The sequence below is a fragment of the Phyllobates terribilis genome, unplaced genomic scaffold, assembly GCF_046119375.1.
Source record: "Phyllobates terribilis strain yellow unplaced genomic scaffold, ASM4611937v1 Scaffold_9__5_contigs__length_417890890, whole genome shotgun sequence".
Classification (NCBI taxonomy): domain Eukaryota; kingdom Metazoa; phylum Chordata; class Amphibia; order Anura; family Dendrobatidae; genus Phyllobates; species Phyllobates terribilis.
In genome coordinates, this window is record NW_027362769.1 from 392,482,134 (window position 1) to 392,508,833 (window position 26,700).

General features: G+C 46.6%; 1 pseudogene; it reads left to right on the forward strand.

Moving 5' to 3' along the window:
• Positions 1-26,489, forward strand: LOC141162533 (sulfotransferase 1C1-like; annotated as a pseudogene).
• Positions 26,490-26,700: the final 211 nt, after the last annotated feature.

Below are 26,700 nucleotides of genomic sequence, written 5' to 3' on the forward strand. Positions count from 1 at the left end.
CAGATCCCGCCACATGACTGATAGCAGCGGTACAATGTGCCTCGATGATAGCGACGCTCCCGCTGGACCCGCGGTATATACCCATATATAGTCCCGTAATGTATATAGTCCACCCCGGGGCAGGGTACAACCGCTCAAGGTTAACCCTTCACCTTCCACAGCAGCTGCACTACAAGGAAGCCAGAGAGGTTTGGATGCAGCTTTGGATGTAACTAGAGTATAGAGACATTAGCGAGCTCCTTCACAGAGATACCGGGCTTCGACATGGGGATTTGAGGTGACAGCGAACGATTCATCCCAGAGACCACCGTAAGGGCAAATCGCAACCACGGGAGTAAACTTTATAGGACGGTCACCAAAGGGTTAATGATCTGCAGCATCAGAGAGAAGAGATCAGCAGGATCCCTGGATCTCCTATTGGAGAGGGGGGGAACACTGAGCTCTTATATAGGGGGTGGGACTAGGGGCGGAGCTACAACAGTGGGGGCCAATAAGAAGGGGAACGAGTGATTCCAAAACAGGAAATAACTGGAAAAAGGAAACAGGAAACGAAGAAGCAGGAAAAGCAGCGACAGCCGGAGAGGAGACGAGCGGCAGGTGAGAGGAGATCCTGGGAAGTGCTCACACCAAGAGGAGGGGGGAGATCAGACACCGCTGAGTCAGGACTGGAAGGAAATGTGGGCGCTGGCCCTTTAAGAAACTTTTCGTTACAAACTTATTTAAAGTGACATCACCCCAAAAATGTCTGATAACTAAAATGAGTTTGTGTGATTCCAGAATGGATCCAGAGTTAATAGAGAAGCTAGCCGAAGACATGAAGAACATGACCGTAAAAATAGGGGAGATCGAAGGCATCCCGCTCCCCAAATCCACCTGCGACACCTGGGACCAAATCTATAACTTTCAGGCCCGAGAGGACGATATCCTGATCGCTACGTTTCCTAAAGCAGGTAAGTGATCGAATGGGGGAGGGGAGATCATGTATCTCTATATACAGGGAGCTCCCCCTAGTGGTGGCTGAAGACAGAATCTTATCATGTATCTCTGTATACAGGAAGCTCCCCCTAGTGGTGGCTGCAGACAGAATCTTATCATGTATCTCTGTATACAGGGAGCTCCCCCTAGTGGAGGCTGCAGACAGAATCTTATCATGTATCTCTGTATACAGGGAGCTCCCCCTAGTGGTGGCTGCAGACAGAATCTTATCATGTATCTCTGTATATAGGGAGCTACCCCTAGTGGTGGCTGCAGACAGGATCTTATCATGTATCTCTGTATACAGGGAGCTCCGCCTAGTGGTGGCTGCAGACAGGATCTTATCATGTATCTCTGTATACAGGGAGCTCCCCCTAGTGGTGACTGCTGACAGAATCTTATCAAGTATCTCTGTATATGGGGAGCTCCCCCTAGTGGTGGCTACAGACAGGATCTTATCATGTGTCTCTGTATACAGGAGCTCCCCCTAGTGGTGGCTACAGACAGGATCTTATCATGTATCTCTGTATACAGGGAGCTCCCCCTAGTGGTGGCTACAGACAGGATCTTATCATGTGTCTCTGTATACAGGGAGCTCCCCCTAGTGGTGGCTGCAGACAGGATCTTATCATGTATCTCTGTATACAGGGAGCTCCCCCTAGTGGTGGCTGCAGACAGGATCTTATCATGTATCTCTGTATACAGAGAGCTCCCCCTAGTGGTGGCTGCAGACAGAATCTTAGAATGTATCTCTGTATACAGGGAGCTCCCCCTAGTGGTGGCTGCAGACAGAATCTTATCATGTATCTCTGTATACAGGGAGCTCCCCCTAGTGGTGGCTGCAGACAGGATCTTATCATGTATCTCTGTATACAGGGAGCTCCCCCTAGTGGTGACTGCTGACAGAATCTTATCAAGTATCTCTGTATATGGGGAGCTCCCCCTAGTGGTGGCTACAGACAGGATCTTATCATGTGTCTCTGTATACAGGAGCTCCCCCTAGTGGTGGCTACAGACAGGATCTTATCATGTATCTCTGTATACAGGGAGCTCCCCCTAGTGGTGGCTACAGACAGGATCTTATCATGTGTCTCTGTATACAGGGAGCTCCCCCTAGTGGTGGCTGCAGACAGGATCTTATCATGTATCTCTGTATACAGGGAGCTCCCCCTAGTGGTGGCTGCAGACAGGATCTTATCATGTATCTCTGTATACAGAGAGCTCCCCCTAGTGGTGGCTGCAGACAGAATCTTAGAATGTATCTCTGTATACAGGGAGCTCCCCCAAGTGGTGGCTGCAGACAGAATCTTATCATGTATCTCTGTATACAGGGAGCTCCCCCTAGTGGAGGCTGCAGACAGGATCTTATCATGTATCTCTGTATACAGGGAGCTCCCCCTAGTGGTGGCTGCAGACAGAATCTTATCATGTATCTCTGTATACAGGGAGCTCCCCCTAGTGGAGGCTGCAGACAGGATCTTATCATGTATCTCTGTATACAGGGAGCTCCCCCTAGTGGTGGCTGCAGACAGAATCTTATCATGTATCTCTGTATACAGGGAGCTCCCCCTAGTGGAGGCTGTAGACAGGATCTTATCATGTATCTCTGTATACAGGGAGCTCCCCCTAGTGGAGGCTGCAGACAGGATCTTATCATGTATCTCTGTATACAGGGAGCTCCCCCTAGTGGTGGCTGCAGACAGAATCTTATCATGTATCTCTGTATACAGGGAGCTCCCCCTAGTGGAGGCTGCAGACAGGATCTTATCATGTATCTCTGTATACAGGGAGCTCCCCCTAGTGGTGGCTGCAGACAGGATCTTATCGTGTATCTCTGTATACAGGGAGCTCCCCCTAGTGGTGGCTGCAGACAGGATCTTATCATGTATCTCTGTATACAGGGAGCTCCCCCTAGTGGTGACTGCAGACAGGATCTTATCATGTATCTCTGTATACAGGGAGCTCCCCCTAGTGGTAGCTGCAGACAGAATCTTATCATGTATCTCTGTATACAGGGAGCTCCCCCTAGTGGTGGCTGCAGACAGAATCTTATCATGTATCTCTGTATACAGGGAGCTCCCCCTAGTGGTGGCTGCAGACAGGATCTTATCATGTATTTATGTATACAGGGAGCTCCCCCTAGTGGATGCTGCAGACAGAATCTTATCATGTATCTATGTATACAGGGAGCTCCCCCTAGTGGAGGCTGCAGCCAGGATCTTATCATGTATCTCTGTATACAGGGAGCTCCCCCTAGTGGTGACTGCAGACAGGATCTTATCATGTATCTCTGTATACAGGGAGTTCCCCCTAGTGGTGGCTGCAGACAGAATCTTATCATATATCTCTGTATACAGGGAGCTCCCCCTAGTGGTGGCTGCAGACAGAATCTTATCATGTATCTATGTATACAGGGAGCTCCCCCTAGTGGTGAGTGCAGACAGAATATTATCATGTATCTCTGCATACAGGGAGCTCCCCCTAGTGGTGACTGCAGACAGAATCTTATCATGTATCTCTGTATACAGGGAGCTCCCCCTAGTGGTGGCTGCAGACAGGATGTTATCATGTATCTCTGTATACAGGGAGCTCCCCCTAGTGGTGACTGCAGACAGAATCTTATCATGTGTCTCTATATACAGGGAGATCCCCCTAGTGATGGCTGCAGACAGGATCTTATCATGTATCTCTGTATACAGGGAGCTCCCCCTAGTGGTGGCTGCAGACAGAATCTTACCATGTATCTCTGTATACAGGGAGCTCCCCCTAGTGGTGGCTGCAGACAGAATCTTATCATGTATCTCTGTATACAGGGAGCTCCCCCTAGTGATGGCTGCAGACAGGATCTTATCATGTATCTCTGTATACAGGGAGCTCCCCCTAGTGGTGGCTGCAGACAGAATCTTATCATGTATCTCTGTATACAGGGAGCTCCCCCTAGTGGTGGCTGCAGACAGAATCTTATCATGTATCTCTGTATACAGGGAGCTCCCCCTAGTGGTGGCTGCAGAGAGAATCTTATCATGTATCTCTGTATACAGGGAGCTCCCCCTAGTGGTGGCTGCAGACAGAATCTTATCATGTATCTCTGTATACAGGGAACTCCCCCTAGTGGTGGCTGCAGACAGGATCTTTTCATGTATCTCTCTATACAGGGAACTCCCCCTAGTGGTGGCTGCAGACAGGATCTTATCATGTATCTCTGTATACAGGGAGCTCCCCCTAGTGGTGGCTGCAGATAGGATCTTATCATGTATCTCTGTATACAGGGAGCTCCCCCTAGTGGTGATATTGGCTATTGAAAAATTATTACCAATTAAAGGATTAGATCTCTTGGCTCCAGGGGTGTAACGATCATGGTCTTACCCTCCCTGCACCATGCGGGAAGGGGGTCTGACGATCCCAGCGCCTACTTTAGCTGGATGTGCATCCTAGGACCTACAATGAGCTGACATGTATAGAGACCTGCCGGGTCCTTGCCCCACAATACATGTGACTGGAGACACATGACAGTGACGTTATTCGCTGCCCGTCACTTGCACGCAGAAGTCATCTGCCGGCTACAGAAGAGGGCGCCGCACGTCGTAGGAGTGGAGGGAAGATGAATAAAATCGTTTGGGTTTTCTTATGCATTAAGGAACAACGTCAGAACGGGGGAGGGGCCCATACATCTGACCAACATGCAGGGTGGTGGGGGGCTCCATCTGGACGATTTGACTCTGGTTATGCCTCTGATTAGATCCCTTGGTTCAGGGTGGGCGAAACTTCTGAGTGGCCCCTATCCAGGTAACCCTGATTACAGCTATAGTGCTGCACCCAGATAGTGGATGTAGGAGAACCTCAGCAGATGACCGCGCTGCTACTGAGAATAATCTCTATACAAAGAGCAGCACTGATACTACCGCCATATGGTGACCATCTAGTGGTAGATACCAGTACTGCAGACCATACAAGTAATTACAGCACAGTTATAGATGGTGACTTACAGATGACGATCTTTCTGATGGAGTCGACCACTTTTCCCGTCATCTGGCCCAGACCGGCATGAAAACTTCTCCATCAAGGACTCATCTGCAGAGATTACAACAAAGACACATCTGACTCCTTACATTTCAGGCCCCGTCCTCATCTATCCCCAACCCGCACAAACTCCTCATCCTGCTCATACCCCAATACTGATCTGCTGCTGCCCTATGTGACCCTATTACTGCACCTGCTGTGCCCTCTAGATGGTAAAACAAACCTCTAGACTACAGAAATGCCCTAGAAAACAAAGCCCACATTGTGCCCCTTTGACAGTCAAAATAACCTGAGTTCTCCGAGAACATTAAATGCCCACTTAACATTTAATAATGTCCCAAGTCTCCCCCCCCATGTGCAGCTCCCCTCTACAGAGTATAATAATACCCCTCACACACTATACTGACCCAAACTGATGGCCCCCACACTGTACAAAGACTCGACTTTACCCTCCAGACAGTATAATGACTCCTTAGTAGCCCCCAAACTGTTTGATGGCCCCAACACTGTATGCTGTACAAAGACCCCACATTAGTTCCCACACTGTATGATGGCTCTCTAAATAGCCTCCATATAGTATAATCAACTCCCCATAGTCCTCCACATAGTATAATACACTCCCCATAGTCCTCCATATAGTGTAATACACCCCTCCATAGTCCTCCATATAGTATAATGCACTCCCCATAGTCCTCCATATAGTATAATGTACTCCCCATAGTCCTCCATATAGTATAATGCACTCCCCATAGTCCTCCATATAGTATAATTCACTCCCCATAGTCCTCCATACTGTATAATTCACTCCCCATAGTCCTCCATACAGTATAATGCACTCCCCATAGTCCTCTATATAGTATAATACACTCCATATAGTCATCCATATAGTATAATACACTTCCCATAGTCCTCCATACAGTATAATACACTCCCCATAGTCCTCCATATAGTATAATGCTCTCCCCATAGTCCTCCGTACAGTATAATACACTCCCCATAGTCCTCCATATAGTATAATGTACTCCCCATAGTCCTCCATATAGTATAATGTACTCCCCATAGTCCTCCATATAGTATAATGCACTCCCCATAGTCCTCCATATAGTATAATTCACTCCCCATAGTCCTCCATACAGTATAATTCACTCCCCATAGTCCTCCATACAGTATAATGCACTCCCCATGGTCCTCTATATAGTGTAATACACTCCATATAGTATAATACACTTCCCATAGTCCTCCATACAGTATAATACACTCCCCATAGTCCTCCATATAGTATAATGCTCTCCCCATAGTCCTCCATATAGCGTAATACACTCCCCATAGTCCTCCATATAGTATAATTCACTCCCCATAGTCCTCCATACAGTATAATTCACTCCCCATAGTCCTCCACATAGTATAATACACTCCCCATAGTCCTCTATATAGTGTAATACACTCCATATAGTCATCCATATAGTATAATACACTTCCCATAGTCCTCCATACAGTATAATACACTCCCCATAGTCCTCCATATAGTGTAATGCACCCCCCCATAGTACTCCATATAGTCATCCATATAGTATAATACACTTCCCATAGTCCTCCATACAGTATAATACACTCCCCATAATCCCCCATATAGTGTAATACACCCCCCATAGTCCTCCATATAGTATAATACACTCCATATAGTCCTCCATATAGTATAATACACTTCCCATAGTCCTCCATATAGTGTAATACACCCCCCCATAGTCCTCCATATAGTATAATACACTCCATATAGTCATCCATATAGTATAATACACTTCCCATAGTCCTCCATACAGTATAATACACTCCCCATAGTCCTCCATATAGTATAATGCACTCCCCATAGTCCTCCATATAAAGTCATATGAAAAAGTTTGGGCACCCCTATTAATCTTAAGCTTAATGTTTTATAAAAATTGGTGTTTTTGCAACTGCTATTTCAGTTTGATATATGTAATAACTGTTGGACACAGTAATGTTTCTGCCTTGAAAAGAGGTTTATTGTACTAACAGAAAATGGCCAATCTGCATTCAAACAAAATTTGACAGGTGCATAAGTATGGGCACCCTTATCATTTTCTTGTTTTAAATACTCCTACCTACTTTTTACTGACTTACTAAAGCACTTTTTTTTGGTTTTGTAATCTCATTGAGCTTTGAACTTCATAGCCAGGTGTATGCAATCATGAGAAAAGCTACTTAAAGTGGCCACTTGCAAGTTGTTCTCCTGTTTGAATCGCCTCTGAAGAGTGGCATCATGGGCGCCTCAAAACAACTGTCAAATGATCTGAAAACAAAGATTATTCAACATAGTTGTTCAGGGGAAGGATACAAAAAGCTGTCTCAGAGATTTAACCTGTCAGTTTCCACTGTGAGGAACATAGTAAGGAAATGGAAGAACACAGGGACAGTTCTTGTTAAGGCCAGAAGTGGCAGGCCAAGAAAAACATCAGAAAGGCAGAGTAGAAGAATGGTGAGATCAGTCAAGGACAATCCTCAGACCACCTCCAGAGAGCTGCAGCATCAACTTGCTGCAGATGGTGTCACTGTGCATCGGTCAACTATACAACGCACTTTGCACAAGGAGAAGCTGTATGGGAGAGTGATGCGAAAGAAGCCGTTTCTGCAAGCACGCCACAAACAGAGTCGGCTGAGATATGCAAAAGCACATTTGGAGAAGCCAATTTCTTTTTGGAAGAAGGTCCTGTGGACTGATGAAACCAAGATTGAGTTGTTTGGTCATACAAAAAGGCGTTATGCATGGTGGCAAAAAAACACAGCATTCCAAAAAAAACACTTGCTACCCACAGTAAAATTTGGTGGAGGTTCCATCATGCTTTGGGGCTGTGTGGCCAATGCCAGCACTGAGAATCTTGTTAAAGTTGAGGGACGCATGGATTCCACTCAGTATCAGCAGATTCTTGACAATAATGTTCAAGAATCAGTGATAAAGTTGAAGTTACGCAGGGGATGGATCTTTCAGCAAGACAATGATCCAAAACACCGCTCCAAATCTACTCAGGCATTCATGCAGAGGAACAATTACAATGTTCTGGAAAGGCCATCCCAGTCCCCAGACCTGAATATCATTGACCATCTGTGGGATCATTTGAAGAGGGCTGTCCATGCTCGGCGACCATTAAACTTAACTGAACTGGAATTGTTTTGTAAAGAGGAATGGTCAAAAATACCTTCATCCAGGATCCAGGAACTCATTAAAAGCTACAGGAAGCGACTAGAGGCTGTTATTTTTGCAAAAGGAGGATCTACTAAATATTAATGTCACTTTTCTGGTGAGGTGCCCATACTTATGCACCTGTCAAATTTTGTTTGAATGCAGATTGCACATTTTCTGTTAGTACAATAAACCTCATTTCAAGGCAGAAACATTACTGTATCCAACAGTTAGTACATATATCAAACTGAAATAGCAGTTGCAAAAACACCAATTTTTATAAAACATTAAGCTTAAGATTAATAGGGGTGCCCAAACTTTTTCATATGACTGTAGTATAATGCACTCCCCATAGTCCTCCATATAATATAATGCACTCCCCTTAGTCCTCTATATAGTAGAATGCACTCCCCATATTCCTCCATATAGTATAATGCACTCCCCATAGTCCTCCATATAGTATAATGCACTCCCCATAGTCCTCCATACAGTATAATGCACTTCCTATAGTCCTCCATACAGAATAATGCACTCCTCATAGTCCTCCATATAGTATAATGCACTCCCCATAGTTCTCCATATAGTATAATGCACTCCCCATAGTCCTACATATAGTATAATACACTCCCCATAGTCCTTCATATAGTATAATACACTTCCCATAGGCCCCTATATATTATAATACACTCCCCATAGTCCTCCATATAGTATAATACACTCTCCATAGTCCTCCATATAGTACAATGCACTCCCCATAGTCCTCCATATAGTACAATGCACTGCCCATAGTCCTCCATATAGTACAATGCTCTCCCCATAGTCCTCCATACAGTATAAAGCTCTACCCATAGTCCTCCATACAGTATAATGCTCTCCCCATAGTCCTCCATACAGTATAATGCACTCCCCATAGTCCTCCATACAGTATAATGCACTCCCCATAGTCCTCCATACAGTATAATGCACTCCCCATAGTCCTCCATATAGTATAATGCACTCCCCATAGTTCTCCATATAATATAATGCACTCCCCATAGTCCTACATATAGTATAATGCTCTCCCCATAGTCCTCCATATAGTATAATGCTCTCCCCATAGTCCTCCATATAGTATAATGCACTCCCCATAGTCCTCTATATAGTATAATGCTCTCCCCATAGTCCTCCATATAGTATAATGCTCTCCCCTTAGTCCTCCATATAGTATAATGCACTCCCCATAGTCCTCTATATAGTAGAATGCACTCCCCATAGTCCTCTATATAGTAGAATGCACTCCCCATATTCCTCCATATAGTATAATGCTCTTCCCATAGTCCTCCATATAGTATAATGCACTCCCCATAGTCCTCCATATAGTATAATTCTCTCCCCATAGTCCTCCATATAGTATAATGCAATCCCGATAGTCCTCCATACAGTATAATGCTCTCCCCATAGTCCTCCATACAGTATAAAACACTCCCCATAGTCTTCCATACAGTATAATGCTCTCCCCATAGTCCTCCATACAGTATAATGCTCTCCCCATAGTCCTCCATACAGTATAATGCACTCCCCATAGTCCTCCATACAGTATAATGCTCTCCCCATAGTCCTCCATACAGTATAATGCACTCCCGATAGTCCTCCATATAGTATAATGCTCTCCCCATAGTCCTCCATACAGTATAAAGCACTCCCCATAGTCTTCCATACAGTATAATGCTCTCCCCATAGTCCTCCATACAGTATAATGCTCTCCCCATAGTCCTCCATACAGTATAATGCTCTCCCCATAGTCCTCCATATAGTATAATACACTCCCCATAGTCCTCCATGCAGTATAATGCTCTCCCCATAGTCCTCCATACAGTATAATGCTCTCCCCATAGTCCTCCATACAGTATAATGCACTCCCCATAGTCCTCCATGTAGTATAATGCACTCCCCATGGTCCTCCATACAGTATAAAGCACTCCCCATAGTCTTCCATACAGTATAATGCTCTCCCCATAGTCCTCCATACAGTATAATGCTCTCCCCATAGTCTTCCATACAGTATAAAGCACTCCCCATAGTCTTCCATACAGTATAATGCTCTCCCCATAGTCCTCCATACAGTATAATGCTCTCCCCATAGTCCTCCATACAGTATAATGCTCTCCCCATAGTCCTCCATACAGTATAATACACTCCCCATATTCCTCCATACAGTATAATGCACTCCCCATAGTCTTCCATACAGTATAATGCTCTCCCCATAGTCCTCAATACAGTATAATGCTCTCCCCATAGTCCTCCATACGGTATAATGCACTCCCCATAGTCCTCCATATAGTATAATACACTCCCCATAGTCCTCCATGCAGTATAATGCTCTCCCCATAGTCCTCCATACAGTATAATGCTCTCCCCATAGTCCTCCATACAGTATAATGCACTCCCCATAGTCCTCCATGTAGTATAATGCACTCCCCATGGTCCTCCATACAGTATAAAGCACTCCCCATAGTCTTCCATACAGTATAATGCTCTCCCCATAGTCCTCCATACAGTATAATGCTCTCCCCATAGTCTTCCATACAGTATAAAGCACTCCCCATAGTCCTCCATACAGTATAATGCTCTCCCCATAGTCCTCCATACAGTATAATACACTCCCCATAGTCTTCCATACAGTATAATGCTCTCCCCATAGTCCTCCATACAGTATAATGCTCTCCCCATAGTCCTCCATACAGTATAATGCTCTCCCCATAGTCCTCCATACAGTATAATACACTCCCCATAGTCCTCCATACAGTATAATGCACTCCCCATAGTCTTCCATACAGTATAATGCTCTCCCCATAGTCCTCAATACAGTATAATGCTCTCCCCATAGTCCTCCATACAGTATAATGCACTCCCCATAGTCCTCCATATAGTATAATACACTCCCCATAGTCCTCCATACAGTATAATGCACTCCCCATAGTCCTCCATGTAGTATAATGCTCTCCCCATAGTCCTCCATACAGTATAATGCTCTCCCCATAGTCCTCCATACAGTATAATGCACTCCCCATAGTCCTCCATGTAGTATAATGCACTCCCCATGGTCCTCCATACAGTATAAAGCACTCCCCATAGTCTTCCATACAGTATAATGCTCTCCCCATAGTCCTCCATACAGTATAATGCTCTCCCCATAGTCCTCCATACAGTATAATGCTCTCCCCATAGTCCTCCATACAGTATAATACACTCCCCATAGTCCTCCATACAGTATAATGCACTCCCCATAGTCTTCCATACAGTATAATGCTCTCCCCATAGTCCTCAATACAGTATAATGCTCTCCCCATAGTCCTCCATACAGTATAATGCACTCCCCATAGTCCTCCATATAGTATAATACACTCCCCATAGTCCTCCATACAGTATAATGCACTCCCCATAGTCCTCCATGTAGTATAATGCTCTCCCCATAGTCCTCCATACAGTATAATGCTCTCCCCATAGTCCTCCATACAGTATAATGCACTCCCCATAGTCCTCCATGTAGTATAATGCACTCCCCATGGTCCTCCATACAGTATAAAGCACTCCCCATAGTCTTCCATACAGTATAATGCTCTCCCCATAGTCCTCCATACAGTATAATGCTCTCCCCATAGTCCTCCATACAGTATAATGCTCTCCCCATAGTCCTCCATACAGTATAATACACTCCCCATAGTCCTCCATACAGTATAATACACTCCCCATAGTCTTCCATACAGTATAATGCTCTCCCCATAGTCCTCAATACAGTATAATGCTCTCCCCATAGTCCTCCATACAGTATAATGCACTCCCCATAGTCCTCCATATAGTATAATGCACCCCCATAAATAATAAAGGATACTCCCCTCTCCTCCTCGTTCCCCTGTGCTCCGGTCTCTGCAGTGAGCGCTCTGAGCGCCCGCACATGCCAGCAGAGCTGGTGCCATGCAGTGACTCCATTGTACCCGCTGTGCTGAGACATCAGACGCGGAGGGGGAATGATGGGAGAGGAGACATCAGCTGACGCTCCCTCTTACATTGTTGCGATGTGTCGGCATCCAGGATGCCCATACAGTTGAACTTGGGGTGACACGAGTAGGGGGCCCGGTGCTGGCCCCATAGTGCCCCCGTGGCAGTGCAGGGAGATTGTGTTTCCCTGCTCTGCCGGAGAGTTTAACTAACAGAGGTCAGAGGTCGTCTCAGTTTTCTTCCATTCTCTTTTGCTGAATCATTATGAAACATAAACTTCAGAGCCAGGAATGAAGCAATGATAGGGAGGTGGGGGAGGGGAATTAAAGGGCCGATAAGGAAGAATCATCTTCCTCTGTCAGGTCATTGAAACTTAATCTGGAACAATCATGTAATTCAGAGATAAGTATGTGCCCCCCTCTTTTTTTTTTATTGTTATTTTACTATGGTGTCCCAAGAATGTGAGATGGATAATATCTTAATTGTAGGTTCATAGGAAACAGAACGCGATCACCTGAAATAATATGATCATTATCTCATCTTCTTTGCCATAATACGTTCTTATCACCCTTATTACAAAATGCCAGCTGCGCCGAGTCGCAGCATGCCAGGGGCCAGTCAGATATTTAAAGGAACGGTATATTGCATATTATCTCATTTGTGCCATTCCAGAAGGCGCCGGAGATAGAGCAGAGATTGCATATTCAAGAAAGTCAAAAAAGACTAAAAATCTGGCAATTATAGTTGCATGTCACTTTAAGATTTAAAGGGGATGTCAAGGAATCACAGCCTGGGAGGACACGCAGATCCACCCGCTGTTATCTTTTGTCACAAACAGCTCTCTGCTGCCGCCTATCGTCCGGACAATAAGCGATTGACGATTAATGGAGGAGGCCGCACCCTGTTTCCACTACTAGACCGGTTATTGGGAAACTAACAGTGAGCGTATGGTATATACACCTCCGATTTCAATGCATGGAATGTGTATATACCCCGATACAGTCTTTGCTAACTCCACAATAGCCCAAGAACTATTCTCTGCCACCACCAGTCGTTTTTACAGGCTGACAGGGGGCCTTGTAGTTAGCGTATGGCTTTCTGTCACGGTTTACAGAACAAAAGGAACAGAACTATTACATTTTATATTTAATCCAGAACGATAGGCAGTGTTTATAAATAACATAGAAAAGATTTTACAAAGAGAACAAAACAACACAGCATATACAGTTACATAAAATAAAAAGGAATAACGAAAGAAACTTACTACGCCGCTCATAGAGATGAGTCAGCTTAGTGAAGGAGAACAATTCGATTGGAAACATCCAGTGAACGGGAATTTTGCATACACCGAGGTGTATCTCTCAACAGAAACACAGATCATAATGCGCCTTGAACTTTTATCAGCACCTAAGTTACACCCACACCCCCCCCCCTTGTTGAACTCACGTGGGATGTTGAAATTCCCAACTTATGAGAGAGCTTCACTCTTGACAATCATAGAAGTTCGAGATCGCTGCCATATTTTTTTATCAGGATTTTACCTTTCCATAGATAGTAAACATGACATGGCTGGTGTCAGTGATCTGGTCACTATTGATTTGGGGCTATTAGGCAGGTGTTACAGTTATGAGAAAATATGCATGTTCTTCCCCAATTAGTCCTGAAGCTGAAAAGGTATGTCCCATAAATATCGGATCTATATAACCCCCAATATTCATAATTTTTCCACTGGTGCCTTGGCATCTGGGTGCAGGTATATCATTTTCCTGAAGGGAAAAATATATTTCCTGGCGACAAAAGAAGCTCTTCCACTTCTCTATCTATGTGTAAACACTTTGTCCCTGTTGTTGCAGGAACTACGTGGATGCAGGAGATTGTGGACCTGATAATGCTGAATGGGGATGTGGAGAAGAGCATGCGGGCCCCGTGCTTTGTCAAGGTGCCATTCATAGAGCTACATCCAAAGCCCTTCTTTGGCGTTAGCGGCTTCCACACCTTCTGACATTTTAGGTGTGGAAGCCGCTAACGTCATGGCGTCACCACGCCTCCTAAAAACTCACTTACCGATACATCTCATACCGCCATCTTTCTGGAAGAAGAACGCCAAGGTGTGAAGAAATGAGGAAGAGTTTGAGATCTAAAGGGAAACTCTGTCGATTCTCACTTCTCTGCTTTAAAATATAATAGACTGCGGACTTAAAGGGGTATTCCTACCATATAGATCTGAGTCGGGGAGCTGCGTTCATGTCATTCCCTGGCACCTGGATCATCACCCGTGGATCTTATAACATTATTTCCTGTGACTATCTAGTCAGAGGAAGATGTCACGGTCTCCACCATGTAGGACATAATTGTGCGTCACATTTTGAATCTGAAGGTTTATATGCTGTAGTTTAAGTCTCTTGGGAACGAGCTGACAACATCGACTGTATTGTCATTGTCTCTGTCATAAATATAGATATAGTTTTATACAGGGTCGGACTGGGGTGTCTGGGGCCCACAGGGAGAACTGACTCTAGGGGCCCACCTACAGCCATATGCAAATATCTGATATCCGCTCTCCCTGTTATAGTGGAGCATTGACTGGCGGCGACTTGCAAAAAAGAGCAGCGCTCACAGCCACTGAGAGAATGAATGGATCAGTGGTCGCATCTCACATGCCGCTCCAGTCTAATGGGGAGAAAAGCTCCACATTCTGCCGGTGTGTGCAAGCAGTCAGACCCCCACCAATCAATATCATCACTGATCCTGTGGAGAGGTGATTACTTGTTTTCACCAGAGAACCCCTGTAAGTGCATCTCTGCCGCTCTGGTCCAAGTATTTAATCTCTAAGGCTGCGGCCCCACTATCAGTATTTGGTCAGTATTCGGTCAGTATTTTTTCTCAGGAGTGGGAGCCAAAACCAGATGAGGAACAATCAGAGAAAAGGTGTAATAGAAACAAGTCACCAATTCTGCATTTATCACCCACTGCTGGTTTTGGCAGCTACTCCTGAGAAAAAATACTGACCGAATACTGATGGTGGGGCTGTGGCCTAATGGAAAAAAATCTTTTCCTAGTTAATATCAGCAAGAACAAAATGACTGCCATACACAACACAGTCCACTATATCAACACCAATAATACCACATACAAAAGAGACAAATATCGCCACACCATGACTAGATCACATATTACCACCACATAGTGACCGAATAATACTACATACAAGGAACAAATACGGCCACACCATGACCAGACCACATATTACCACCCCAAAGTGACCAAATACTACAATACTGATCATGAATACAAACCACAATACTAACAACACTGTTATTACCACCAGTGACATTATACACAGGAGCTCTGTATATAGTGTCAGTGTACAGGTAATACAGGGATCACCAGTGACATTATACACAGGAGCTCTGTATATAGTGTCAGTGTACAGGTAATACAGGGATCACCAGTGACATTATACACAGGAGCTCTGTATATAGTGTACAGTGTACAGGTAATACAGTGACCACCAGTGACATTATACACTGGAGCTCAGTATATAGTGTCAGTGTACAGGTAATACAGGGTTCACCAGTGACATTATACACAGGAGCTCTGTATAGAGTGTCAGTGTACAGGTAATACAGTGATCACCAGTGACATTATACACTGGAGCTCTGTATTTAGTGTACAGGTATTACAGTGGTCACCAGTGACATTATACACAGGAGCTCTGTATATAGTGTACAGGTAATACAGTGGTCACCAGTGACATTATACACAGGAGCTCTGTACATAGTGTATAGTGCACAGGTAATACAGTGGTCACCAGTGACATTATACACAGGAGCTCTGTATATAGTGTACAGATAATACAGTGGTCACCAGTGACATTATACACAGGAGCTCTGTATATAGTGTACAGGTAATACAGTGGTCACCAGTGACATTATACACAGGAGCTCTGTATATATTGCACAGGTAATACAGTGGTCACCAGTGACATTATACACAGGAGCTCTGTATATAGTGTACAGATAATACAGTGGTCACCAGTGACATTATACACAGGAGCTCTGTATATAGTGTACAGGTAATACAGTGGTCACCAGTGACATTATACACAGGAGCTCTGTATATAGTGTATAGTGTACAGGTAATACAGGGATCACCAGTGACATTATACACAGGAGCTCTGTATATAGTGTCAGTGTACAGGTAATACAGTGATCACCAGTGACATTATACACTGGAGCTCTGTATATAGTGCACAGGTAATACAGTGGTCACAAGTGACATTATACACAGAAGCTCTGTATATAGTGTATACATAATATAGTGATCACCAGTGACATACACAGGAGTTCTGTATATACTATATACACACGTGGTCAGAATTGTTGGTACCCCTCGTTTAATGAAAGAAAAACCCACAATGGTCACAGAAATAACTTGAATCTGACAAAAGTAATAATAAATTAAAAATCTATGAAAATGAACAAATGAAAGTCAGACATTGCTTTTCTGCTTCCACTGAATTAAAAAAAAAAATTAAACTCATGAAATCGGCCTGGACAGAAATGATGGTACCCCTGAAAATAATGTGACAAAAGGGACATGTTAAATAAAGTTGTGTCCACTAATTAGCATCACAGGTGTCTACAATCTTGTAATCAGTCAGTGGGCCTGTATATAGAGCTACAGATACTCACTGTGCTGTATATAGAGCTACAGATACTCACTGTGCTGTATATAGAGCTACAGATACTCACTGTGCTGTATATAGGGCTACAGATACTCACTGTGCTGTATATAGGGCTACAGATACTCACTGTGCCTGTATATAGAGCTACAGATACTCACTGTGCTGTATATAGGGCTACAGATACTCACTGTGCTGTATATAGGGCTACAGATACTCACTGTGCCTGTATATAGGGCTACAGATACTCACTGTGCCTGTATATAGGGCTACAGATACTCACTGTACTGTATATAGGGCTACAGATACTCACTGTGCCTGTATATAGGGCTACAGATACTCACTGTGCTGTTTGGTGACATGGTGTGTACCACACTCAACATGGACCAGAAGAAGCAAAGGAAAGAGCTGTCTCAGGAGATTAGAAAGAAAATTATAGAAAAGCATGTTAAAAGGTAAAGGTTATAAGACCATCTCCAAGCAGCTTGATGTTCCTGTGACTACAGGTGCACATATTATTCAGAAATTTAAGATCTATGGGACTGTAGCCAACCTCCCTGGACGTGGGTGCAGGAGGAAAATTGATGACAAATCAAAGAGACGGATAATATGAATGGTAACAAAAGAGCCCAGAATAACTTCTAAAGAGATTAAAGGTGAACTTCAAGCTCAAGGAACATCAGTGTCAGATCGTACTATCCACCGTTGTTTGATCCAAAGTGAACTTCATGTAAGACGACCAAGGAGAACACCATTGTTGAAAAAAAAAAAATAGTAAAAAAGCCAGACTGGAATTTGCCAAACTACATGTTGACAAGCCACAAAGCTTCTGGGAGAATGTACTATGGACAGATGAGACAAAAATTGAAGTTTTTGGCAAGGCACATCAGCTCTATGTTCACAGATGGAAAAATGAAGCATATCAAGAAAAGAACACTGTCCCTACTGTGAAACATGGTGGAGGCTCTGTTATGTTCTGGGGCTGCTTTGCTGCACCTGGCACAGGGTGTCTTGAATCTGTGCAGGGTACAATGAAATCTCAAGACTATCAAGGGATTCTAGAGAGAAATGTGCTGTCCAGTGTCAGAAAGCTTGGTCTCAGTCGCAGGTCATGGGTCTTGCAACAGGATAATGACCCAAAACACACAGCTAAAAACACCCAAGAATGGCTACGAGGAAAACATTGGACTATTCTGAAGTGGCTTCTATGAGCCCTGACCTAAATCCTATGGAGCATCTTTGGAAAGAGCTGAAACATTCTGGAAAAGGCAACCTTCAACCACGAGACAACTGGAGCAGTTTGCTCATGAGGAGTCGGCCAAAATAGCTGTCGAGAGGCGCAGAAGTCTCATTGACAGTTACAGGAATGGTTTGATTGCAGTGATTGCCTCAAAAGGTTCAACAAAATATTAAGATAAGAAGAAGAAGAACCATCATTTCTGTCCAGGACGATTTCATGAGGTTAATTTTTTTTTAAATTCTGTGGAAGCAGAAAATCAATGTCTGACCTTCATCTCTTCATTTTCAAAAATTTGTAATTTATCAGATTGAAGTTATTTCTGTGACCATTGTGGGTTTTTCTTTCATTAAACGAGGGGTACCAACAATTTTGACCACGTGTGTAGTGTAAGTGTACATGTAATACACTGACTCACCAGTGATGTCTCTAGGTGAAGTCCTTCATCTTCGCTTTTCTTCTTCATCTGGCACAGACGGCCATCACTTCTTCCAGCCAGGAATCATCTCTGCAGAAAATAACACACAGTTATCAATAACTGATCTCTTCTAGAGAATATTCCCACTTTGCCCCCCCGACCGCTACACTACACCAGTTGAAGAAAAAAAGCAACATAGTGCCGTCCTGCACAGTAACAGGACCCCTCTTTTGTCCCATCCCATGGAAAACAATTTCCTAAAAAGTAAATTATATTACAGAAGTAATAATGTAATAATAATTGGAATCTAAAGTAATAATGTTCCCCACTGGTCACCATAAACTAATAAAGTATGTTCCTCAATCTGGCTCCCAAACAGTAATTAAGTCCCTTGTCCAGCCAGGCACCCCCATATGTCCCTTCTGGCCACCATTTGTCTAGTGTGACCCCTCCATATATTTATCCTAGCACATGTGTATCGAGCCTGCCCCCTCCCATATACCCATCCTAGCCCCCCCATGTGCCAGTCTGCCCCCCCACATATCCATCCTTGCCTCCATGTTTCCAGCCTGCGCCCCCATATGTCCCCCCCATATATCCTCCATGTGTCCAGCCTGCCCTCTACATATTCATCCTGGCCTCCATGTGTCCAGCCTCTCCCCTCATATATCCATACTGCCCTTACCCCCTGCATATATCCATCCTGACACCCCCCATATATCCAGCGTGCCCCTCCATATATTTATGCTAGCCCATGTGTATCGAGCCCGCCCCCCCCACATATTCATCCTAGCCCCCCCCATATATCCATCCTGGCCTCCATGTGTTCAGCCTGCCCCCCCCCCCATATATCCATCCTGGCCTCCATAAGTCCAGCTTGCCCCCCCCCATATATCCATCCTGGCCTCCATATATCCATCTTGCCCCCCCATATATCCATCCTGCCCCCCCCATATATTCATCCTGCCCCCCCCATATATCCATCCTGGCCTCCATGTGTCCAGCCTGCCCCCCATATACCCATCCTGCCCACCCCCCTTTGCCTGGGTCCACCTTGGTTCCCCCTTGTGTGTCCTGCCAGGGCTCCCCCTTGTGTGTCCAGCCAGGGCTCCCCTCCCTTGCGTGTCCAGCCAGGGCTCCCCTCCCTTGCGTGTCCAGCCAGGGCTCCCCTCCCTTGTGTGTCCAGCCAGGGCTCCCCCCTTGCGTGTCCAGCCAAGGCTCCCCCCTTGCGTGTCCAGCCAGGGCCCCCCCCCTTGCGTGTCCAGCCAGGGTTCCCTCCTCGTGTGTCCAGCTTGGCCCCCCCTCGTGTGTCCAGCTTGGCCCCCCCTCGTGTGTCCAGCTTGGCCCCCCCTCGTGTGTCCAGCTTGGCCCCCCTCGTGTGTCCAGCTGGGCCCCCCCTCGTGTGTCCAGCTTGGCCCCCCCTCGTGTGTCCAGCTTGGCCCCCCCTCGTGTGTCCAGCTGGGCCCCCCCTCGTGTGTCCAGCTGGGCCCCCCCTCGTGTGTCCGTCCAACTGGGCCCCCCCTCGTGTGTCCGTCCAGCTGGGCCCCCCCTCGTGTGTCCGTCCAGCTGGGCCCCCCCTCGTGTGTCCGTCCAGCTGGGCCCCCCCTCGTGTGTCCGTCCAGCTGGGCCCCCCCTCGTGTGTCCGTCCAGCTGGGCCCCCCCTCGTGTGTCCATCCAGCTGGGCCCCCCTTGTGTGTCCGTCCAGCTGGGCCCCCCTCGTGTGTCCGTCCAGCTGGGCCCCCCCTCGTGTGTCCGTCCAGCTGGGCCCCCCCTCGTGTGTCCATCCAGCTGGGCCCCCCCTCGTGTGTCCATCCAGCTGGGCCCCCCTTGTGTGTCCGTCCAGCTGGGCCCCCCTTGTGTGTCTGTCCAGCTGGGCCCCCCCTTGTGTGTCTGTCCAGCTGGGCCCCCCCTTGTGTGTCTGTCCAGCTGGGCCCCCCCCTTGTGTGTCTGTCCAGCTGGGCCCCCCCCTTGTGTGTCTGTCCAGCTTGACCCCCCCTTGTGTGTCTGTCCAGCTGGGCCCCCCCTTGTGTGTCTGTCCAGCTGGGCCCCCCCTTGTGTGTCTGTCCAGCTGGGCCCCCCCTTGTGTGTCTGTCCAGCTGGGCCCCCCCCTTGTGTGTCTGTCCAGCTGGGCCCCCCCTTGTGTGTCTGTCCAGCTGGGCCCCACCTTGTGTGTCTGTCCAGCTGGGCCCCCCCTTGTGTGTCTGTCCAGCTGGGCCCCCCCCTTGTGTGTCTGTCCAGCTGGGCCCCCCCTTGTGTGTCTGTCCAACTTGGCCCCCCCTTGTGTGTCTGTCCAGCTGGGCCCCCCCCTTGTGTGTCTGTCCAGCTGGGCCCCCCCTTGTGTGTCTGTCCAGCTGGGCCCCACCTTGTGTGTCTGTCCAGCTGGGCCCCCCCTTGTGTGTCTGTCCAGCTGGGCCCCCCCCTTGTGTGTCTGTCCAACTTGGCCCCCCCTTGTGTGTCTGTCCAGCTGGGCCCCCCCTTGTGTGTCTGTCCAGCTGGGCCCCCCCCTTGTGGGTCTGTCCAGCTGGGCCCCCGCCTTGTGTGTCCAGACCATTACACACACACACACACACCTCTTACCTTCCTGCGATCCCGTGCGGTGTCCTCCTTCTCCTGAGTTGCGCGCCTCCTTCACAGCAGGCGCATGACGATGACGTCATACGCCGGCCGGCGAAGGGAGACACGCAGCTTCAGCTGCTTCACTGGGACGTTCGCCGCGACGGTTCAGGTAATGAACGCTGCGTGCGCGCGTCCCTGCATACACTGTGCCTGCGCTTTTAAAGGGCCCGTGCCCCTTAAAACCGCAGGATTTTTTTTTGTTCTCTTCTCCCCCCTCTACTCTGCAGCAGGGGCGGGGCCCACCGGGAAATTTCCCGGTATCCCGCCAGCCCAGACCGACCCTGGTTTTATAGATCAAAAGCTGGGGGCCTCTGATCACTGCCTGCATCCTCTGCTGTGAGCAGGTAATTAAAGCAGGTTATCTGATGGAGAGCAGACATGGAGTGTGTATATAGAGTGATTAACAAGTAGCTGACAGTTGTCAGACGGGCAAACTCTGACTGCGTACATCCTCTTTACCAAAGTGGTGCTAATCAAGGAAAGGTGAAGATATCTGCCCTAAGGCAGACGGTACGACTTTATATCAGAGGCCTCACATGGCAATGGAAGTACAATATTTTCCATGCCATATCTATAAAATCCGAGTTTGACACCATCTATAGACATAACATATTCGCATCTGTAGGTAAAATCGACAATGTTTTGACAACCTACCAGAGAGCAATATCTCCCTGAATTATCGGTATATCATACTCATGGGTGGTCTGTATAGAATCCTGGAAGGATGTTCGGTAACATGACGGCCATACTGTTCCTCCAGGAGGTTGCTGGGGGGAAAAATATGACCCAGAGCAGAAAAGAGGGACAAAACTGAGGTTTAATCTCATCCAATCAGCCGTTCCCTTCTTACTTCAGAAGAGGGAGCGGTGAGGGGTCCGGTGAGACCCTTTATAACATCTCATCTACTGAATATCAGTGTCAGCCCCCAGGAGAAGCACCGAGTATTGCCGATCTCTCCATATTTCCTACACTGATCTCCTCCACCAGAAGATCTCACAGATCCAATCTCTAAGTATCTGTCAGCTCATTGTAAGCCTATTTTGAGCGGGAAGTGGAGTCCCCCTTCACAGTAGCATCCGAGGCACGTGCGAGTGATACCCGTCACAGATTTTTGGCAGCAGCAGTGGCTTGTTCATGACACTACTTTTATGATTTTCCATTCAGGTAGTCTACGTTGCCCGGAACGCCAAAGACAGCATGGTCTCCTAGTTCCACTTACAGAGGTTGAGTAAAGGTTTATCAGATCTGGGACCTGGAATGAATACTCAACATTCTCATCTGGAAATGGTGCGTTCAAGAGGCTCAACACTGAGGGCTTCCTCACAGCGTTCCTCCTCATTTCTTTACAATGTTGGTCATCACTTCCTCACCATGTTTTTCATTATTTTTCCATAGTATTCCTCCTTGTTTCCTCTCCTTGCTCCTCCTCACCATGTTCTTCCGTGTTTCTCCTCGTCATCTATCTTCTAGTTTCCTTGCCATGTCCCTTTTCACCATGTTTCTCAGCCTCTTTTCTCTGTTTCTCCTTGTTTCCTTTTTCTCTCCATTTTCATCAAGGTTTCACTCCTATGTTCTTTCTCTGACTCTACTCAGCATGGTCTTCACTGTACTCCCACCAGGTTTCTCCTATGCCTTTCCTAGCCATGCTGCTCCTCACCATGTTCCTCTCATCTGCAACTCCTTGCTGTATTCCTTCTTGTTTCTGCTCATCTCCATTTCCCTTCTCACCTTACTCTCCCTTGTTTCCTCACTATATTCCTTGTGTCCTCTCCATGTCCTTCTTTGCCATGTTCCTCCTTTCTCTCCTCACCCTGTCCTTCTCTTCTGCCTTTCCTCCTAGTTTTGTTCCTCCTTGTTTCTTCTCCTCTTCATGCTTCTCCTTTTTATTTTTTTCTCCATATGCCTCCTCTCCATGCTCCTCCTCCTTTTTAATCCTCTTCATATTCCTCCTTGCTTTCTCTCCTCTTCATGTTCCTCCTCACAGTGCTCCTTCTTGTTTTCTCTTTTCTCCATGTTCCTATTCGCCATGCTCCTCCCTTATTTCCTCTCCTCTTCATCCTCTCCATGCTCCTCCATGTTTTTTCTCTCATTCTTGCTCATCCTTTTACTCCCCTCTTCATATTCCTTCTTGTGTCCTCTCCTTTTCATGTTCTTCCTCACGGTGCTCCTCCTTGTTTTCTCTTTTCTCCATGTTCCTTTTCGCCATGCTCCTTCCTTGTTTCTTCTCCTCTTCATCCTCTCCGTGCTCCTCCATGTTTTTTCTCTTATTCATGCTCATCCTTTTTACTCCCCTTTTCATATTCCTTCTTGTGTCCTCTCCTCTTCATGTTCCTCCTCACGGTGCTCCTCCTTGTTTTCTCTATTCTCCCTGTTCCTTTTCGCCATGCTCCTCCCTTGTTTCCTCTCCTCTTCATCCTCTCCATGCTCCTCCATGTTTTTTCTCTTATTCATGCTCATCATTTTTACTCCCCTCTTCATATTCCTCCTTGTGTCCTCTCCTCTTCATGTTCCTCTTCACCATGCTCCTCCTTATGTTTTCTCCATGTTCCTCCTCTTCGTGCTCCTCACTATTCCCTACTTTCAGTTCCTTGGGGCAGTTGGTTCGACCACGTCATCGGATGGTGGAAGGTAAAAGACCAGCACCAGATTCTCTACGTCTTCTACGAGGACCTCATTGAGGTGAGGACAGTGATTTCCACATCACGTACCTGGACTCTCAGCATCTTGTACTTACCTATAAATTCTGTCATCAGGACCCAAAACGAGAAATCACAAAAATAGCAGAATTTCTGGGCAGAGAGCTGAGTGCGGAGGTGCTGGAGACCGTTCTGCGTCACACAACCTTCGCAGCCATGAAGGAAAACCCGATGGCCAACTTCAGTGTCCTGCCGTCCTTTATATTTGACCAGTCCATCTCGCCCTTCATGAGGAAAGGTGAGATTGTGGGAGGAAGGAGTATTGTAGATGGGAGGTGTGTTCATCCTGAGCAGCCTGGTTCATGAGCCAGATCTTCAGTACATATGCCTTTAACTGCTAGTTATTAACCCCTCGTTGTTTTCAATTTCAGGTAAAGTTGGCGACTGGAAGAATCATTTCTCGGTGTCACAGAATATTGTATTTGATGAGGAATACAAGAAGAAGATGGAGGGGAGCGGGCTGAGCTTCCGCACGGAGCTGTGAGAGGAGCCATGTGGCGGCACTGACATATTGTTATATTGTAGGATGGTGGAAAAATGACCCACAATCACCTCTCACCCTCCAGCTTCTATAAACTAAGGGGAAATCAATCAGCAAATCTCTAAGAAGGATCTAGTTGATTATTAAACAAGCAAAGCTGCAGTGTAAAGCATGGTGAGGGGCTAGAACATTAGCTTCAACTCTATAAACGTAAAGGAGGTGACTTTCAGACATCCTCAGCCTCCAGGAGGCAATGCAGCAAAGCTGGAGTCACTGATCCTTCACTTGTACATTGTAACAAACCCTCCATAAAAAGTAGTTTAGATAAATCTCTATGAGTTTCTGTGGACGGGGGGCTTCGTATACAGATTCTGCACATAAATGCTTATATAGTTTGGGTTAATGAGATTTTAGGCCCGGGGTCATCCAAGGAGGAAGCTCAGGACTATGAAGACTACCACTTTTTCACTTTCAGCTATTTTTCTCTGATATCAGCCATTTGTGTTTTTGCTTTTCACTAAGTAGCCAGATTCAGAAAGTAGTAGATCCTGCAGCCATTTTTCAGCTGTGGAGCCGTCATATTGTCACAGAGTCACCCAGGCTCCATCAACATGCACAGCACTGGCTAGCTCCGCCTCTTCCCATGGCTCCGCCTCTTCCCATGGCTCCGCCTCTCAGGTTGGAATAAGAAGCAATAGAATCCTACAGGGCTTTAAATTGACCCGAGCTTGAGGCTCACGCTGGATGACACGAGGGCGTTACACCCACAGCCGGCGTTAAGGGATAACAAACAGGGCAATTGCCCAGGGTCCCCACAGAGTCTCCAGCATAAGCTGCACTGATAATAGCATTAAAACATTAAAAAAAAAAAAAATACACATATTTGGTATCGCTACATTCGTAAAAGTCCGGTCTATCAAAATATGTAGTAAATAATCCGATCGGTAAATGGTGTAACGAGAAAAAATATCAAAACGACGGAATTACATTGTTTTTGCCACCCCTTAACTTTGCAATAAATTTCGATCAAAACTTCATATCGACCCCAAAATGGTATTAATAAAAACGTCACCTCAGGGCGCAAAAAATAATCCGTCACCAGCCCCAGATCCCGAAAAATGAAAACATTACAGGTCTCAGAAAATGGTGACAAAAAATAATATTTTATATATATATATATATATATATATATATATATATATATATATATATATATATGTAGCGCCCCGAGGGTTCGGCCGCTACAGGGGTATTGCACCTCTGCCAGAGGTGTGGTATTCCACTCCCGGGTAAGGATGGAGTGTGGACCAGGGCTCAGTTTGCAGCACACACACCCCATTTCCGGGGGACAGCTCAACGGTGCTCCCATTAGACAGTAATGCAGGCACGACAGACCATGTCCCTGGCTGGAGTGGGGAGGGGGGAGAGAACCCAGTGATGTAGGAGCAGGAGGGGACGGTTTCTGGAGCATAGGAAGGAGCTCATTGGTTGCTGGTCACCTGAGCTCACACTAGAGGGGAGGTATAAAAGGTGGGCACCATCTTAGATTAGGGTTCAGTTCAGACAGACAGTGAGAGAGAGGAGAAGACAGGGAGCGGAGGCTCTGTAGGAGCTCTGCTCAAAGGCAGGCCTAGGATGAAGGCCGGAGCCTGGGAGGAGAAGGAGAAGAAGGCCTGGAGAAGAGGCCGAGGGAAGGAGGAGAAGAAGGAACAGGAAAGGAGAAGGAGTGACAGAGAAACAGAAGGGCTCAGGAACAAGAAGGCAGAAGGGACCCTAAGAACCAACGTGAAATCGGGTGACGGGTCAGGCAAGAAAAGGGTACCGGATCACAAGTTGGTGGAGGTAAATAATCCTCAGCCAAGAACCGGAGGTCGTGATCATCACTTGGTGCGACCCCCTGCTAAACCTTGCTAGGAAGGCACCATATAGGATAGCGGGAAACGGGGCCCACGTTTACCCGCATAGATCCGCGGCAGCTGGACATAAGCTTGGTCACTGGTGGGGCACGAGCCAGAGGAAGGATAGAAAGGGGGTCCTGTGCCATACTCCTGAACTGCCTGGGGGTTGACCGAGCTCCTCACCTGGTGGACGCAGCACGGCTCGGGCAGTCATTCCCTGCAGAAGTGGCTTGGAGTATGCGAACTGTGAGTAAAAGACCCTGGACTGCAACACGTTGTCTTTGTGCTTTTTACTTTGCCAGCACTAACGGTACTGGGACTCCCTGCACCATCACCCCCACCATCTACTACATTGCCCTGAGGCTACACTCTCCCCGTGGGGAGTTATACTAACTCAGCTGCACACACCATCAGCCTCAGCGGTCTGCCTTGCAGCGGTGGTTCATGATAGCCTCAATCCACGGGTGGCGTAGTCGGACATTACCTAAAACATATAAA